Here is a 16393-nt window from a genome sequence, read left to right as displayed (position 1 = left end):
TGAGTTTAAATTTGAGCAAATTTTGGGGGACTGCCTCACAATTTGCCAAAACTCAACAAACCGAAAATCTTTGTTAGCTTCAACATGGTAAGCCTCAAGAACATTCTCTAGCAAAGTATTTTCATTTTCACCATTTCCAGTTTCATGCATCACCTTATGAAACATACAGTTAAACCGAGTTGTAAGTGCGTTTGCGTGCCTCCATTTGGAGTAGATTTATTCTTTACCTCAAGGGACCGGGGCTTTGGGATTGTATTTTTCGGTGATTTTCCTTCAATAGGTTGTTGTAGGGAGGTTAATATGCATTGAGTATTCTGTAACATCAACCCATGAACGAGCCAACAAGATTTCTTCTTCAAACGACCAAACACGAACCACACAAGCCATTAGCGATGATGTTTTGAAGAACATGAAAAATAAGAAAGTTAGGAGAATTGAATTAAGAAAATTTGAATGAGGTTGAGAATGAATAAGGATGATGATATTTATAGTTGAAGATTGAGGGTTTAAAATTTGAAATTTTGAAAAAAAAAATTATATTTTTGAAATTGGATGATTTAAAAAAATTTGAGTTAAGGAGTAAAAGAAAAAACAACTTTGTCTCTCATGGGAAAACATCATTGAGTTGCTGAGACCTTGCCCCGCCAAAGTTGCCGAATACGATGTCGAATACACCCTGACGAGCCTTAGTTAAAATAATACTCTATGATAAAAAGATTCTTATAATTAAAAATAAAACGGAAAAACCCTTCAAAAAATTAAAATGACCGGTTAATAATACACAATTAATGCTTAAGATTCTAATTAAAAGCATGATCTTCAAGCAGTTGGAGCCGATTCACAAACGGTTCGTCTGCCACCAAGAGAGAGGGCACCTGAACTCTTCATATTCTTCTTCCTTTTCGTATCTACTTTTCTAATGTGGTTCCTCGGAGTACTTGTTTTCTTGAAATTACCAGGGTTTTCCTCTGGTCTTCGTTCTCCTTCTTATTCATCCTTTTCCTCCTCTTGATCCAAAATACATTCTATAAACCCATTTTTCTTCATGTATTTGTTGTCCATTCTATAAACCCACATTATACCTACTTACAAGTTACAATTTCCATCGGATGAATAATACATCTCACGCCACCTACCCTGGCTCTGCTACCATCTTCTTTTCCCTTCTTGATGGAACGATTCACTTAACTTCTCCTCTACCGCCTTTCTTTCTTGAAACGAAAGCCTTTCATCACCAATATCAACTTATACGCCCCAACGCATTCTTTTGTTTGATCTCAGCAAATCAAACCTCCGGTATCTTGAAGTAAATCAGAGAAATCAAGAACGATGTTCTGCATGGTTTTCCCACATCTCTGATTTCACCCTAATCGTGACCTTTTCACTGGCTCCTGCGCCGGCGATGGCCACCATGGACAGAGGGTGTCTTATTCCGGTCTGATTCTACCACTTGTTTCCCATTTTCAGATTCTTGAGTTATGTTTGAATTCTTTTGGGTTTAAGTACCTATGCTGCATTAATTTATTATTATTATTATTTTTTTTTTATTATATTAGGAATTCGATCATGGAATATAATTATAGTTTGTTTGCGTCTTTTTATTTTTCATGAACACAAAGTATTTGACAACCTAGTTACTTTTTTTTTTACAGGAATATGGATGTTGCCACCTGAAACCATGGTGCCCCCTTCAAAGCCAACCTCATGAGAAACTAACATCTCCAAAGGTTAATTTCTTGAAACATTCATGGTGTTTAAAATATTTACCCAAATAGAAAGCCATATTGATATAATTTCCTGGGTTTATATGCAAGAAAAGAGATTGCACTTTCTGTTATTTTCTTGTTATTAGATTACATTTTCATTTAAAAAGTTTACCAATTACAAAGATTGTGTTGATTATGTATGACTTATGTTTTGTGTTATGTGTTTCTAGGACCTGGCACTAAGTTATGGGAAAAGACAGAAATTTTTTCTTTATCCAATTATATTCAGTGATGGGTATGTCCTGTTTCTGTTCTTTTTATATTTGAATTTTCTCCTTGACAATGTAAGATACAGTTTTCTAATTATATTGAGTGATATATAACATCTGTCTAATTCCACTTATCTTGTCACTTATAGTGGGGATGCTAAATCTAGTTATACTGCAAGTATATTGAGAAATAGCAAAATACTTTCATTGCTTAATCCAGGTATGTTCCACTAAACAACTCTATCTTTTGCTGTGTGTCCTAAATTCTTGTTGTATGTATTAGTTTAACATTGATTAGTATTTTAGACCAAAACAACTTCAATATGCATAGGGCTAAATCCAAGAGATAGCAAAATACTCTCAGTTATGCTTATGAACTGAGTAACAAAACGATATTCAAAACAAAAACGAATAGCAAAGAACAAAATAATTTTAAACCAAGAACGAAGAACAAAACCTTTTCTCATCTTCCAATTATATCATTCTACTCTTAGTTTTCTTATTATTATAACACTGCATTTTCAAAAGTCATCCATTTATTACCATTGTACATTCACATTTTTTTTATTTTCTTTTACAACATTGTAACATCAAACTATGAAATATGTTCCTATTAGTAGCAAATTACATTTTTAGAAATCATCCCATTTTTAATATTGTGTTTTCACTTTCTTTTACAACATTGAAACATCAATCTTTTTTTTTCTCATCTAATTATCACATTATATCATTCTACTTTTAGTTTTCGTACTATTTATACATTTTCATTTACAAAAAGCATCCTAATTTTAGCATTACACTCTCACTTTCCCATCTGTTACAACATTGAAACATTAAACTTTATTTTTTTCTCATCTATGTAGTTTACTTTGAAAAATCATCCATTTAGAGCATTCTACTTTCAGTTTTCTTATTATTTACACATTACATTTTCAAAAATCATTCTGTTTTTGTCATTTTACTCTTAGTTTTCTTTCTGTTACAATATTAAAACATCAAACCTTTTTACTCATCTATGCATTTTACTATAAAACATCATCCGGTTATAACATTGTACCTTTATTTTTCTTATTATTAACATTCCATTTTTAAATACCATCCCATTTTTAGCATTGGACTCTCACATTCCTTTCTGTTACAACATTGAAGCATCAAACTTTTTTTTTCTCCCATCTATGCATTGTACTTTGAATAACCTTCTAATTATAGCATTCCACATTCGGTTTTCTTATTAATAGCACATTGAATTTGAAAGAGTATCCCATTTTTAGGATTGTACTATCAGTTTTCTTTTTGTTACAGTATTGAAACATTAAACTTTTTTTTATTCATCCATGCATTTAACTTTAAAAAATCATCAAATTATAGCATTTTATGTTTTGTTTTTTTTATTATTAACACATTGCATTTTCAAAAATTATCCAATTTTTAGCATTGTACTCTCACTTTTCTTCTTGTCACTACATTGAAACTTCAAACTTTCTTATTACTCATCCATGCATTTTACTTAAATTTTTTTTTTCTATTTATAACAATTTACTTTTAAATATCTTATTATTTAAACATTGCATTTTCAAAAATCATCTCATTTTTTGACATTGTACTCACTTTATATTCTGTTACAACATTACAACATTGAAACATAAAACTTGTTTTAGTCATCTCTGCATTTTACTTTGTAAAATCATCTATTTATAACAATCTACTTTTAAATATCTTATTATTTAAAGATTGCACATTCAAAAATCATGTCAAATATTTTTTCTCACAACTCACAACATTGAAACATCAATCTTTTTTTTACTCATCTCTGCATTTTACTTTGAAAAATCATCATGTTTTTAGCATTGTACTCAATTTTTTTATGCTTGTAATAACATTTAGACATCAAATTTATTTTAATCATCCATGCATTTTTCTTAGTTTTATCAAACTCCTTTTTTAAAAATCATCCCATTTTTATCAAATCATCCCTTTTTTAAAAATCATCCCATTTTCTTTTATCAAACTCCTTTTTTAAAAATCATCCCATTTTTGACAACATTGAAACATCATATTTTTTTTTATCATCCATTTATTTTTCTTAGTATTGTCAAATTTCCTTTTCAAAATTCATCCCACTTTTATCATTTTACTCACTTTTCTTTCTGTTACAATATTGAAAAATCATTTTTTTTTACTAATCTATGCTTTCTTTGAATTTTTTTTATTCCAATTATAACATTTTACTTTTAGTTTTCTTATTATTAAGACATTCCAAATTATAACATTCTACTTTCAGTTTTTTTATTATTAATATAATACATTTTCAAAAATCATCTCATCATTTTTTCTTACTTGTCTTTATGTTACAACATTAAAACATCTTACTTTTTTGTACTCATCCATGCGTTTTGCTTTGAATTTTGAAAATCATCCAACTATAATATTTCTACTTCAAGTTTTCTTAATATTAACATATTGCCATTCAAAAAATCCTCCAATTTTTAGCATTGTACTTTCACTTTTTCTTATGTTACAAGATTGAAACATCAAACATTTTTTACCCAACCAAGCATTTTACTTTAAAAAAGCATCTAATTGTGGCATGAGTAAGATTCTGTTAGAATATTGTAACTTATTTTGCTAGAATATTGAATGAGTTTCTATGCTGACATGGATTTGTTTACATATGATATTTTTTAATTTTTTATGGAAATAAAAAATGCCAAAAAGCAAAAACATATTCTTTTTATTTTTTTTTGTTGAAACCTAAGATGAGTGGCTAGGATCAGATGTGCATCTTAAACCATCATTGGAACCATAAATAACCACAAAGTTTCGGACTTGATCATGGAGTTTATCAAACTCCCATGAAAATGACTAATATAAGCTTAAAACAACAACATTAGAAAGAAAGAAACATAAAGCTCAAGCCTTGAGGACTTACATTATCTTTTTTCTTTTTAAAAAACACTTGCAAGAAACCATGATCATGGAAAAGAATTATAATTTGTTTTGTCATGTCATGTGTAACAAACGGGGCATACGAGTTATTTCAAGAACTCACCTGATTCAAGAAAATCCTGCAGTTCCTTCTATTACAAACCAACTAAAAAATCCATGTTCAAAGAGATAGTTAACAAAAACCAAAAGGTAGCAGTTGTACTTCATACAGATTCAAGTAATACACTATCTACTATCCTGTATGAAGTACAACTGCTACCTTTTGAAGCAAATCAAACCCCTAGAATCTTGAAGCAAAACAGAGAAATCAAGAATGATATTCTGCATGGGTTTCCCATATTGTAGTTTTTTCTTTGACATCTTTACTTTCACCCAAATCAGAGAATGCCACAGTGGACAGAGGGTTTATCTTGAGGTACTTTTTTTAATCCTATTGATTTTAATTTAACCTTTACATGAGGTGTTAAGTACCTTTGTGGCATTCATTAAACTTACAGTTATATTGGGGTTGGCATATTTTTTTGTTAGATTAGGAATCTGGTTATGGAATATTATTATAGGTTGTTTGTGTCTTTTTAGTGTTTGACAAAATGCCCCAATGAAAAATCGAGTCAATAATCTCTTTTTATTTCCATCTTGGTAATAATTGGGTAGCTATTTTTAAAATACACTGCTTTAATGTAACACACCTCTTTTCTATAAATGCAATTTACTTTCGTATAATTTTCAATGTTTAAATGCAAGAAAAAAGAATGCAGTTTATGTTATTTTCTTATTAGTACATTACATTTTCATTTTTCCCTTATTAACGTGATGCTTTCAAACTTATATTTATTACATCATTTTAATTTAAAATGTTAACACATTTTAATGATTGCATTAGTTATATATGACACCATGACTTATGTTTTGTGCTGTGCTTCTAGGATCTGTCACATGTTATGGTAAAGCTACAAAAAGTTTAGTATCATACTTGTCAACTCTAGACTTGAAAATGAAAATTTTCTTTAGCTGTTGATATTCTTTTCATTGTAGTAGTTCTTTTAGGGTTTAATGCATTTGAAGATAAAGTTAACCCGGTTTTCACTGAACTTTTTTGATATAAAAAACCTAATTCTTTTCGGGTTTAGTTAATTGGTTTTTCTCTTTATTTTATAAAACAGCCACCAAGTTTTTTGAAGATTATAATGAAAGCAATTGACACTTTAATTCAGTGCTGGGTATGTTCTGCTGTTAGTTTTTTGTTCAATTTCAATTTTTTTTGTTGACAACTTAGTTATAGTAGACATCTGTTAATTTCCATTTTTCTTGTCATTTACAGTGGGGATACTGAATCTAGTTATACTTCAAGTGTATGGAGAAATAGCAAAATACTTTTATTTCTTACTCCAGGTATGTTCCAAAAAACGTCTGTATATTTTTGTTGTATGTTCCAAAAGGGCTAAATGCAAGAATTAGCAAAATACTTTAAGTTCTGCTATGAAGTAACTAAACAAAATGATATTTAAAACAACAACAAAGAACAAAAGCTTTCCTGTATTTGAATAGTTACAACATTTAGATATTAAACATTTTTTCCTTATCAATGGCATTTTACATTGAAAAATCTACCAATTAAAACCTTTTTTTTTCCTTATCAATGGCATTTTGCATTGTACTTCTAGTTCTAAATTCTTTTAAAGCATAATTTCCAAATAAAATTTATGAAAGCATTTTACTTTGAAAAATCTTTCAATTGTAGCAATCTACTTTCGGTATTCTTATTTATGCAATTTGTTTTAAAAAATATTCCAATTAAAGCATTCTACTCTCTGTTTTTTTATTAGTAGCATATTTTTAGCAATTGACTTATAATTATAAAAAATCATCCCATTTTTAGCATTAAACTTTTACTTGTCTTTTTGTTATAACATTAAATCATTAAACTTTTCTTTTCATTATTATACTTCAAAAAATCTTCCAATCATAGCATTCTAAATCTTCCCATTTTTATCATTATCATTTTAAAAATATATTCTATTTTTAGCATTATGATTTTAAAAATATATCTTCTATTTTTAGCATTAGATATATTTTTGAATTTTATTGTAAGTTTTCTTTCTGTTACAACAATGGAACATGAAACTTTTTTTTATCTCATCTATGCATATTACCTTGGAAAATCTTCCATTTTTAGGATATTATTTCCAGTTTTACACATTGTAGCAGATTTCATTTTATTAAATTACCCCATTTGTAGCATTATACTGTGAATTATTTTTATTTTAAAACATTGAAACATTAAACTCTTTTTTACTCATATTCTTTTTATTTTGAAAAATCTTCCAATTAAAACATTCTACTTTAGGTTTTCTATTTAGTAGCACATTGCATTTTCAAAAAACATCTTATTTTCAACATTATATTTTTACTTTTCTTTCTGTTACAACATTAAAGCATTAAACTTTTTTTTACCTCATCTATGCACTTTACTTTGAAAAATCTTCCATATATAGCATTCTACTTTTAATTTTATTAATAAAATGAAATCTCCTTTCATTTCAAAATACATCTTATTTCTAGTATTTCACATATTTTTTTTTTTTAAATTCATCCCATTTTTAGCACTATACTTTCACTTTTCTATTTGTTATAACATTGAAACATCGAACTTTTCTTTTCATCATCATTGTTTTATACTTCAAAAAATCTTCCAATCATAGCATTCTAATTTCAATGTTCTTATTAGAAGCAAATTTTATTTTCAAAAACCATTTTATTTTTAGCTACTTTCAGTGTTCAACATAGAATTCTACTTTTTGTATGCTTATTAGTAGGGCATTGCATTTTAAAAAATCTCCTCATTTTTAGCATTGTACTCACTTTTCATTAAAGTTACCAAACGTTTTTTTTCGTCATTTATACAATTTACTTTGAATTTTATACCACTTAAAGCAATCTACTTGTAGTTTTCTTTTATGTAGCACATTGCAATTTATAGAAATATAACTTATTTTTAACATTTTAAATTCACTTTCTTTTTGTTATAACATTGAATTTTCGAACTCTTTTTCCTCATCATTGCATTATACTTTAAAAGAACGTCAACATTATATCATTTTACTTTCAGTTGCCTTATTACTACACATTGCATTTTAAAATATTATTTCTTTTATAGAATTACACATTATTTTTAAAAATCCTCCCATGTACTTTAGTTATTCTTTCTGTTACAACCTTGAAACATCAAACATTTTTTTCTTATTTATGCATTTTACTTAAAAAACCTTCCAACTAAGACATTCTACTTTCAGTGTTTTTATTAGTAGCACATTGCATTTTTAAAAATTAACCCATTTTTAGCATTTCACATAGAATTATAAAAAAGTGTCCCATTTTTAGCAATATACTTATACTTTTCATTTATATAACATTGAAGCATCAAACTGTATTTTACCTCATCTAAGGATTTTACTTTGAAATTTTTTCTAAATATAGAATTCTACTCTCAGTTTTCTTAATAGTAGCACAATGCATTTTCAAATCATCTAATTTTTCTTGTTTTACTCTTACTTTACCACATTGAAACGTTAAACCTTTTTTTCCTCATCTGTGCATTTTACTTTACTTCTTGTATTCTTAATAGTAGCACATTTCATTTTAAAAAATCAACTCATTTTTAGCATACTATTGTCACTTTTCTTTCTGTTACAACATTGAAACATTAACTCTTTTTTTTCTCATCTATGCATTTTACTTTGAAAGATCTTCAAGTTCTAGCATTTTATTTTTATTTTTCTTATTAGTAACACATTTCATATTAAAAATACATCCACTTTTTAGCATTTTATTTTTTTAAAATCATCTTTTTTTTTTTCGCATTACAAATACTTTTCTTTTTGTTTTAACTTTGAAACATCAAACTTTTCTTTTCATCATCATTGCATTATACTTTGAAGTATCTAACCATTATAGCATTCTGATTTCAGGTTTTTTATTAGCACAAATCATTTGAAAAATCCATCTTTTTTACCGCTCTATTTTTACCGTTCTATTTTTACTCTTTTTTATGTTATTGAAACATTAAACTCTTTTTTCTCATCAATGCATTTTACATCGAAAAGTCTGCCAATTATAAAATTCTACTTTATATTTTCTCTTTAGTAGCACATTGCATTTTCAAAATACATCTTATTTTTGGCATTGTACTTTCACTTTTCTTTTTGTTATAACATTGAAACATCATTTTTTTTTCCTCATCCCATTTTAATTATTGTACTTTTACGTTTCGTTTTATTAAAAAAGTTATAACATCTAACTCTTTTTTCTCATCTATGCACTTTACTTTGAAAAATCTTCCATTTATTACATTGTACTTTATGTTTTTTTATTAGTTTTGTACTTTCACAAATCATTTTGTTATAACTTTGAAACATCAAACTTTTTTTCTCATGAGTGCATTATACTTTGAAAAATATCCAATTAGAACATTGTCCTTTATGTTTTTTTTAGAAGTTTTCACATTTATAGAATACATTATTTTAAAAAATCATCCCATCTTTAGCATTTCACATATTATGTTTAAAAATCATCTTATTTTAAGCGTTGTACTCTTAATTTACAACATTGAAACATTAGTTTTTTTTCTCATCTATGCATTTTTCTTTGAAAGATCTTTTAATTATAGCAAAAAACTTTCAGTTTTTGTTATTTATGCAAATTGTTTTATAAAAAATATTCCAATTAAGCTTTTCTACTCTTAGTTTTTTTTATTAGCACATTGATTTTTTAAAAATTAACCCATTTTCAGCAATCTACTTTCAGTTTTTTGAACTTATAATTATAAAAAATTAACCCATTTTTAGCACATAACTTTTAAGTTTCTTATTACAAGCATATATCATTTTCAAAAACCATTCCATTTTTAGCATTTCACATTAAATTTAAAATTCATTCCTATTTTAGCATTTTCCTTTCACTTTTCTCTGTTGTTACAACATTGAAACATGAAACTTGTTTTTTTTTTTTTTTTTTTTTTTTTTTTTTTTTTTTTCTAATTTATGTATTTTACTTTGAAAAATCTTCTAGTTATAGCATTTTACTAGTAGCACATTACATTTTCATAAATCTTCCCATTTTTAGCATTGCATATATAATTTAAAAAATCTAATCTTTTTTTTCGCATTTTCATATATTGATTTAAAAAATCATCCCATTTTTTGCATTGTACTATAAGTATTCTTTCTGTTACAACATTGGAACATCAAACTTTTTTTTCTCATCGATGCATTTTACTTTGGAAAATCTTCCGTTTTTAGGATTCTACTTTCAGTATTCCACATTGTAGCAGATTTCCTTTTATTGAATTACCCCATTTCGAGCATTATATTGTGAATTATTTTAATGTTAAAACATTGAAACATCAAACTCTTTTTTACTAATATATTCATTTTATTTTGAAAAATCTTCCAATTAAAACATTTTAGTTTATGTTTTCTATTTAGTAGCATATTGCGTTTTAAAAAAACATCATATTTTCAACATTATACTTTTACTTTTCTTTCTGTTACAACATTGAAGCATTAAACTTTTTTTTACCTCATATATGCATTTTACTTAGAAAAATCTTCCATATATGACATTATACTTTTAATTTTATTATTAGTAGCTCCTTTCATTTCAAATTACATCATATTTCTAGCATTTCACGTATCTTTTTAAAAATTCATCCCATTTTTAGCATTATATTTTCACTTTTCTATTTGTTAATAACATTGAAACATCAAACTTTTCTTTTCATCATCATTGTTTTATACTTCAAAAAATCTTCTAATCATAGCATTCTAATTTCAATGTTCTTATTAGAAAGCCTATTTTATTTTCAAAAACCATTTCATATTTAGCATTTCACATATAATTCGAAAGTCATTTCATTTTTGTTACAATATTGGACCATCAAACTTATATTTTCTATATTAATCATTTTACTTTGAAAAATCTTCCATTTATAGGATTCTACTTTTAGTGTTCAACATAGAATTCTACTTTTTGTATTCTTAAAAATAGGACATTTCATTTTAAAATATCTCCCCATTTTTAGCATTGTACTCACTTTTCATTTAAGTTACCAAACATTTTTTTCGTCATTTATACAATTTCCTCTGAATCTTTTTACCAAGTATAGCAATCTACTTATCATTTCAATTTAGAAACAAAACTTATTTTTAACATTTTAATTTCACTTTCTTTTTGTAATAATATTGAATTATCAAACTTTTTTCCCTCATCATTGCAATATACATTAAAAGATCGTCAACATTTCAGCATTTTACTTTCAGTTGCCTTGCACAATGCATTTTAAAAAATTATTCCTTTTATAGAATTACACATTTTTTTAGAAATCCTCCCATGTTTAGCATTGTACTTTAGTTATTCTTTCTTTTACAACCTTGAAACATCAAACATGTTCTTCTTATTTATGCATTTTACATGAAAAATCTTCCAATTAAGACATTCTACTTTCAGTCTTTTTATTAGTAGCACATTGCATTTTTAAAAATTAACCCATTTTTATCATTTCACATAGAAATATAAAAGTGTCCTATTTTTAGCAATATACTTACACTTTTCGTTTATATAACATTGAAGCATCAAACTGTATTTTACCTCATCTAAGGATTTTACTTTGAAATTTTTTCTAAATATAGAATTCTACTCTCAGTTTTCTTAATAGTAGCACAATGCATTTTCAAATCATCTAATTTTTCTTGTTTTACTCTTACTTTACCACATTGAAACATTAAACCTTTTTTTCCTCATCTGTGCATTTTACTTTACTTCTTGTATTCTTAATAGTAGCACATTTCATTTTAAAAAATCAACTCATTTTTAGCATACTATTGTCACTTTTCTTTCTGTTACAACATTGAAACATTAACTCTTTTTTTTCTCATCTATGCATTTTACTTTGAAAGATCTTCAAGTTCTAGCATTTTATTTTTATTTTTCTTATTAGTAACACATTTCATATTAAAAATACATCCACTTTTTAGCATTTAATTTTTTTAATCATCTTATTTTTAGCATTACAATTACTTTTCTTTTTGTTTTAACATTGAAACATAAAACTTTTCTTTTCATCATCATTGCATTATACTTTGAAATATCTAACCATTATAGCATTCTAATTTCAGGTTTTTTATTAGCACATATCATTTGAAAAATCCATCCTATTTTTATCATTTCACATGCTATTTTCTAAAATCATCCTATTTTTACCGTTCTATTATTACTTTTCTTTATGTTATTGAAACATTAAACTCTTTTTTTTCATCAATGTATTTTATTTCGAAAAATCTTCCAATTATAGTATTCTACTTTATATTTTCTCTTTAGTAGCACATTGCATATTCAAAATACATCCTATTTTTGGCATTGTACTTTCACTTTTCTTTTTGTTATAACATTGAAACATCAATTTTTTTTTCCTTATCCCATTTTAATTGTTGTACTTTTATGTTTCGTTTTATAAAAACATTATAACATCAAACTCTTTTTTCTCATCTATGCACTTTACAACATTGAAACATTAGTTTTTTTCTCATCTATGCATTTTTCTTTGAAAGATCTTTTAATTATAGCACTCTACTTTTAGTTTTCTTATTAGTAGCACACTTCATTTTTAAAATTTATCCTATTAGTAGCTTTTTGCATATATTTTTTAAATATTATCACATTTTTAGCATACATTATTTTTAAAAACCATCGTAGTTTTTAACATTTCATATATCATTTTCGAAAATCATATTATTTTTAGTGTTCTACTCTTACTTTACAAAATTGGAACATTATACTTCTATGCATTGCTTTGAAAAATCTTCTAATTTTAGCTATCTACTTCCCGTGTTCTTAAAAGTAGCACATTGCATTTTCAAAAATCATACCATTTTTAGCACTGTACTTTTACTTTTCTTTGTTACAACATAAAGCGACAAACTCTTTTTTTCTTATGTATGCATTTTACTATGAAAAATCATCAAATTAGAACATTGCACTTTATGTTTTCTTGTTAGTAGCACATTTTTTTTAAAAATTCATCATATTTTTAGCATTATACTTTTACTTTTCTTTCTGTTACAATATTGAAGCATTAAAGCTTTTTTTTTACCTCATCTATGCATTTTACTTTGAAAATTCTTCCAATTATAACACCCTACTTTTACTTTTCTTATTAGTTGTACCTTTTATTTTAAAAATACGCCCTTATATTAGCTTTTTACATTTTTTTTTAAAATCATCGCATTTTCAGCATACATCATTTTAAAAAAACCATCCCATTTTTTAACTTTGTACACTTACTTTACAACATTGAAACTTTTTACTTTTAAAAATCTTCTAATGATTAACATTCTACCTTTTGTATTCTTAATAGTAGCACATTGCATTTTCAAAAATCATCTCATTTTTAGCATTGTGCTTTCACTTCTTTTTTTTGTTGAAACTTTGAGACATCAAACTTTTATTTCCTCATCTATGCATTTTACTTTAAAAATTTTCCAACTAAAGTATTCTATTTTTCGTTTTTCTTATTAGCAGCACATATCATTTTCATAAATCATCCCATTTTTATCATTGTACTATCTCTTTCCTTTCAACATTAAACATTTATATTTCTAATCTATGCATTTTGCTTTGAAAAATCTACAAATTTCAGGGTTCTAATTTTAGTTTTCTACTTAGTAGCACATTGCATTTTCAAAAATAATATCTTTATTGCATTTTGCTGTCACTTTTCTTTATGTTACAACATTGAAACATCAAACTCTTTTTTTCTCATGAATCCGTTTTAATATTAAAAATCTTCTAATGATAGCATTCTGTTTTTATTTTTCTTATTAGTAACACATTTCATATTCAAAATACATCCTACTGTTAGCATTTTACATATCTTTTTTATAAATCATCCCATTTTTTGCATTATACTTTTACTTTTCTTTTGTTATATCTCTGAAGCATCAAACTTTTTCTTATCATCATTGCATTATACTTCGAAAAATCTTCCTTTTATAGCATATTCTACTTTCAATTATCTTATTAGAAGCAAATTCTACTTTACGTTTTCTCATTAGTAGCATATTGCATTTTCAAAATACAATCTTATTTTGGCATTGTACTTTCACTTTTCTTTTTGTTATAACATTGAAACATCAAACTTTTTTTCCTCATCATCGCATCACATTTTGAAAATCTTCCAATTACAACATTCTACTTTCAGTTTTTTTAATAGCATCAAGTATCGTTTTAAAGAACCTTCTCATATAGCATTCTTTTAAATCTGCTAAATTAATGAACAAAACTAATATAGATGGTATTGAGGTCTTGGGTGTAAAAAAGAAGTGACTTAGGTGTAAAAATGGCAATGGAAGGAGTTTCTACTTTTTTTAGAATTGATCAAATTAAGTTCAAGTTGTTTTAGAACAAATAACTTAAATCCCAACATGGTTAAATAGTTACAAAAAACGTTATAGAAGCTACAATAGTTAAAGGGTACATGCAAACTAATTGGATATATATGTCTTTTCTCAATTAATAGCACATACATTTACTTGAATCAAATCATACTATACCTTTATTGTTGAATTTTTTGGGTCATGTGTGTAAAAAAAATAGCGACCTAGGTGTAAAGAGTGGAAATGAAGAGAGTTTCAATTTTTTTATAAGTGACCAAATTAAGTTCAAGTTGTTCTACAAAACATAACTTAAATGTCAACTTGCTTAAATAAATGCGAAGAATGTTATAAGAGCTATAATACTTATAAAAACACATGCTAAAAATGATATTTAGTTATGATCTTTATTGAAGAAATCACAAAAAAACCCCAAAATGATATATAAATTATCATTATCCTGTTTTTTAATAAATAATAATGACTATTTTTTTAGTGACAATGATGTAGATGATATCTTAATTTTGAGTTTTTTTAATAAATAAAAATGAGTATTTTTCCAGAAAAACCCTGAAAAAGGGCATTAGCCGGGAACAATGGTTTTTTAGCAAGTGTTTACCGGTTTTAGGGGCTAAATTGAAAAAAAAAGAGGAAGGACTTTTGCGTTAATAGAGCCAAAATTAGGGACTCTATTGCAGATTTCCCATTATAAAAGTAATGGGAAGATACTCACAAAAAAATGAATATCTCCATTGCTAGAAGATATTGTTTGAGTTGGTTTGGTGTCCAAAATGTTGTGTGGAATGAATATGAGTTTGAACTAGGTTCAAAATGTTATTTATAAAGGAGCCACATTACCGGGGTTGTGATCACTATATCCGGTTATCCATTTGAAATACGGGTCTGGAATGGGTCATATGGGACCGAATGATTATTTTTCAAGAGTACTTTTATTGTGGTTATTATTTCTAAAAAACGATTACAAAGTGGCTGGATTACTCAATTTTCCAAAGATAAATGATTATCGATAAATAAAAAGATTTCACATAGGCATACACTATATAGCCTAATTAATGCATAAGATTTTGTTTAATTAAAATCATGATCTTCAAACAGGTTGGAGCACTAACTGACTCGAAAAAGAGGGTTTCAGACGCCTGAACTCTTTCATATTTCTTCTTTCTTGAAATTATGAGAAAGTTAGTCGTTTTCCTCTTGGGGTCATTCTTTTCTTATGCCCTTCCTCCTTTTCTGAAACACTTGCGGTTTCTATAGTGTTTTTATGCGTATCAAGGTACACTTGAATTTTTTGATATTAATCGTTTTTCTCTTGTGCTCCTATAAACAATCTCACTTCTAAAATAAATTGATATCAAGAATTGTTCTCCTTCTCATGCACTCCGTTTTTTCTTCAGGCATTGGTGTCCACTCTACAAACATATGTCATCTGACTTGCTTACAAGTTTCAAAGGAAATAGTACTTAATCGTTCATCTCACGCCACCTAGCCTGCTGCTTCCTTCTTATTTTCCCTTCTTGATTGAACATTTCACTTGTAACTTCTCCTCTACTGCCTTGTTTCTTGAAACCGAAGCCTCTCACCCCCAATATCAACTTTTACCCCAACCTCTTTGAAGGGAACACTTGAAATATTCATTCGTTTGATTTCAGCAAATAAAACCTCCGGAATCTTGAAGCAAAACAGAGAAATCAAGAACGATATTCTGCGTGGGCTTCCCATATTGAAGTTTTTTCATTGACATTTTTTCTTTCACACAAATCGGAGAATGCCACAGGGGACAGAAGGTTTATCTTGAGGTACTTTTTTTAATCCTATTGATTTTAATTTAACCTTTACATGAGGTGTTAACTACCTTTGTAGCATTCACATATTTTTTTATTAGATTAGGAATCTGGTTATGGAGTATTATTTTGGGTTGTTTGTGTCTTTTTAGTGTTTCACAAAATGCCCCAATGAAAAATTGAGTCAATAATCTCTTTTTATTTCCATCTTGGTAATGTGTATTATGACCCTCTTCTTTCTGATG

At 26.9% G+C, this 16393-nt stretch overlaps 1 long non-coding RNA gene across 2 annotated transcripts; it reads left to right on the top strand.

Annotated features, from left to right (window-relative positions):
* Positions 1-860: 860 nt before the first annotated feature.
* On the top strand, positions 861-15623 carry LOC145100099 (uncharacterized). Of its 2 annotated transcripts, XR_013704818.1 has the most exons (8): positions 861-1435; positions 1653-1727; positions 1937-2001; positions 2125-2195; positions 5303-5336; positions 6085-6141; positions 6243-6313; positions 15463-15623. It is a non-coding gene; the product is annotated as an uncharacterized LOC145100099 (long non-coding RNA). The 2 variants fall into 2 exon arrangements; XR_013704819.1 differs by lacking the exon at positions 15463-15623 and having other exon boundaries at positions 6243-6519.
* The last annotated feature ends 770 nt before the right edge of the window (positions 15624-16393 follow it).

This window comes from Lactuca serriola, chromosome 4, assembly GCF_051521515.1.
Source record: "Lactuca serriola cultivar US96UC23 chromosome 4, Lser_US96UC23_V15, whole genome shotgun sequence".
NCBI lineage: Eukaryota > Viridiplantae > Streptophyta > Magnoliopsida > Asterales > Asteraceae > Lactuca > Lactuca serriola.
Note: the sequence above shows the minus strand (reverse complement) of the source record. Positions and strands in the feature narration are given on the sequence as shown.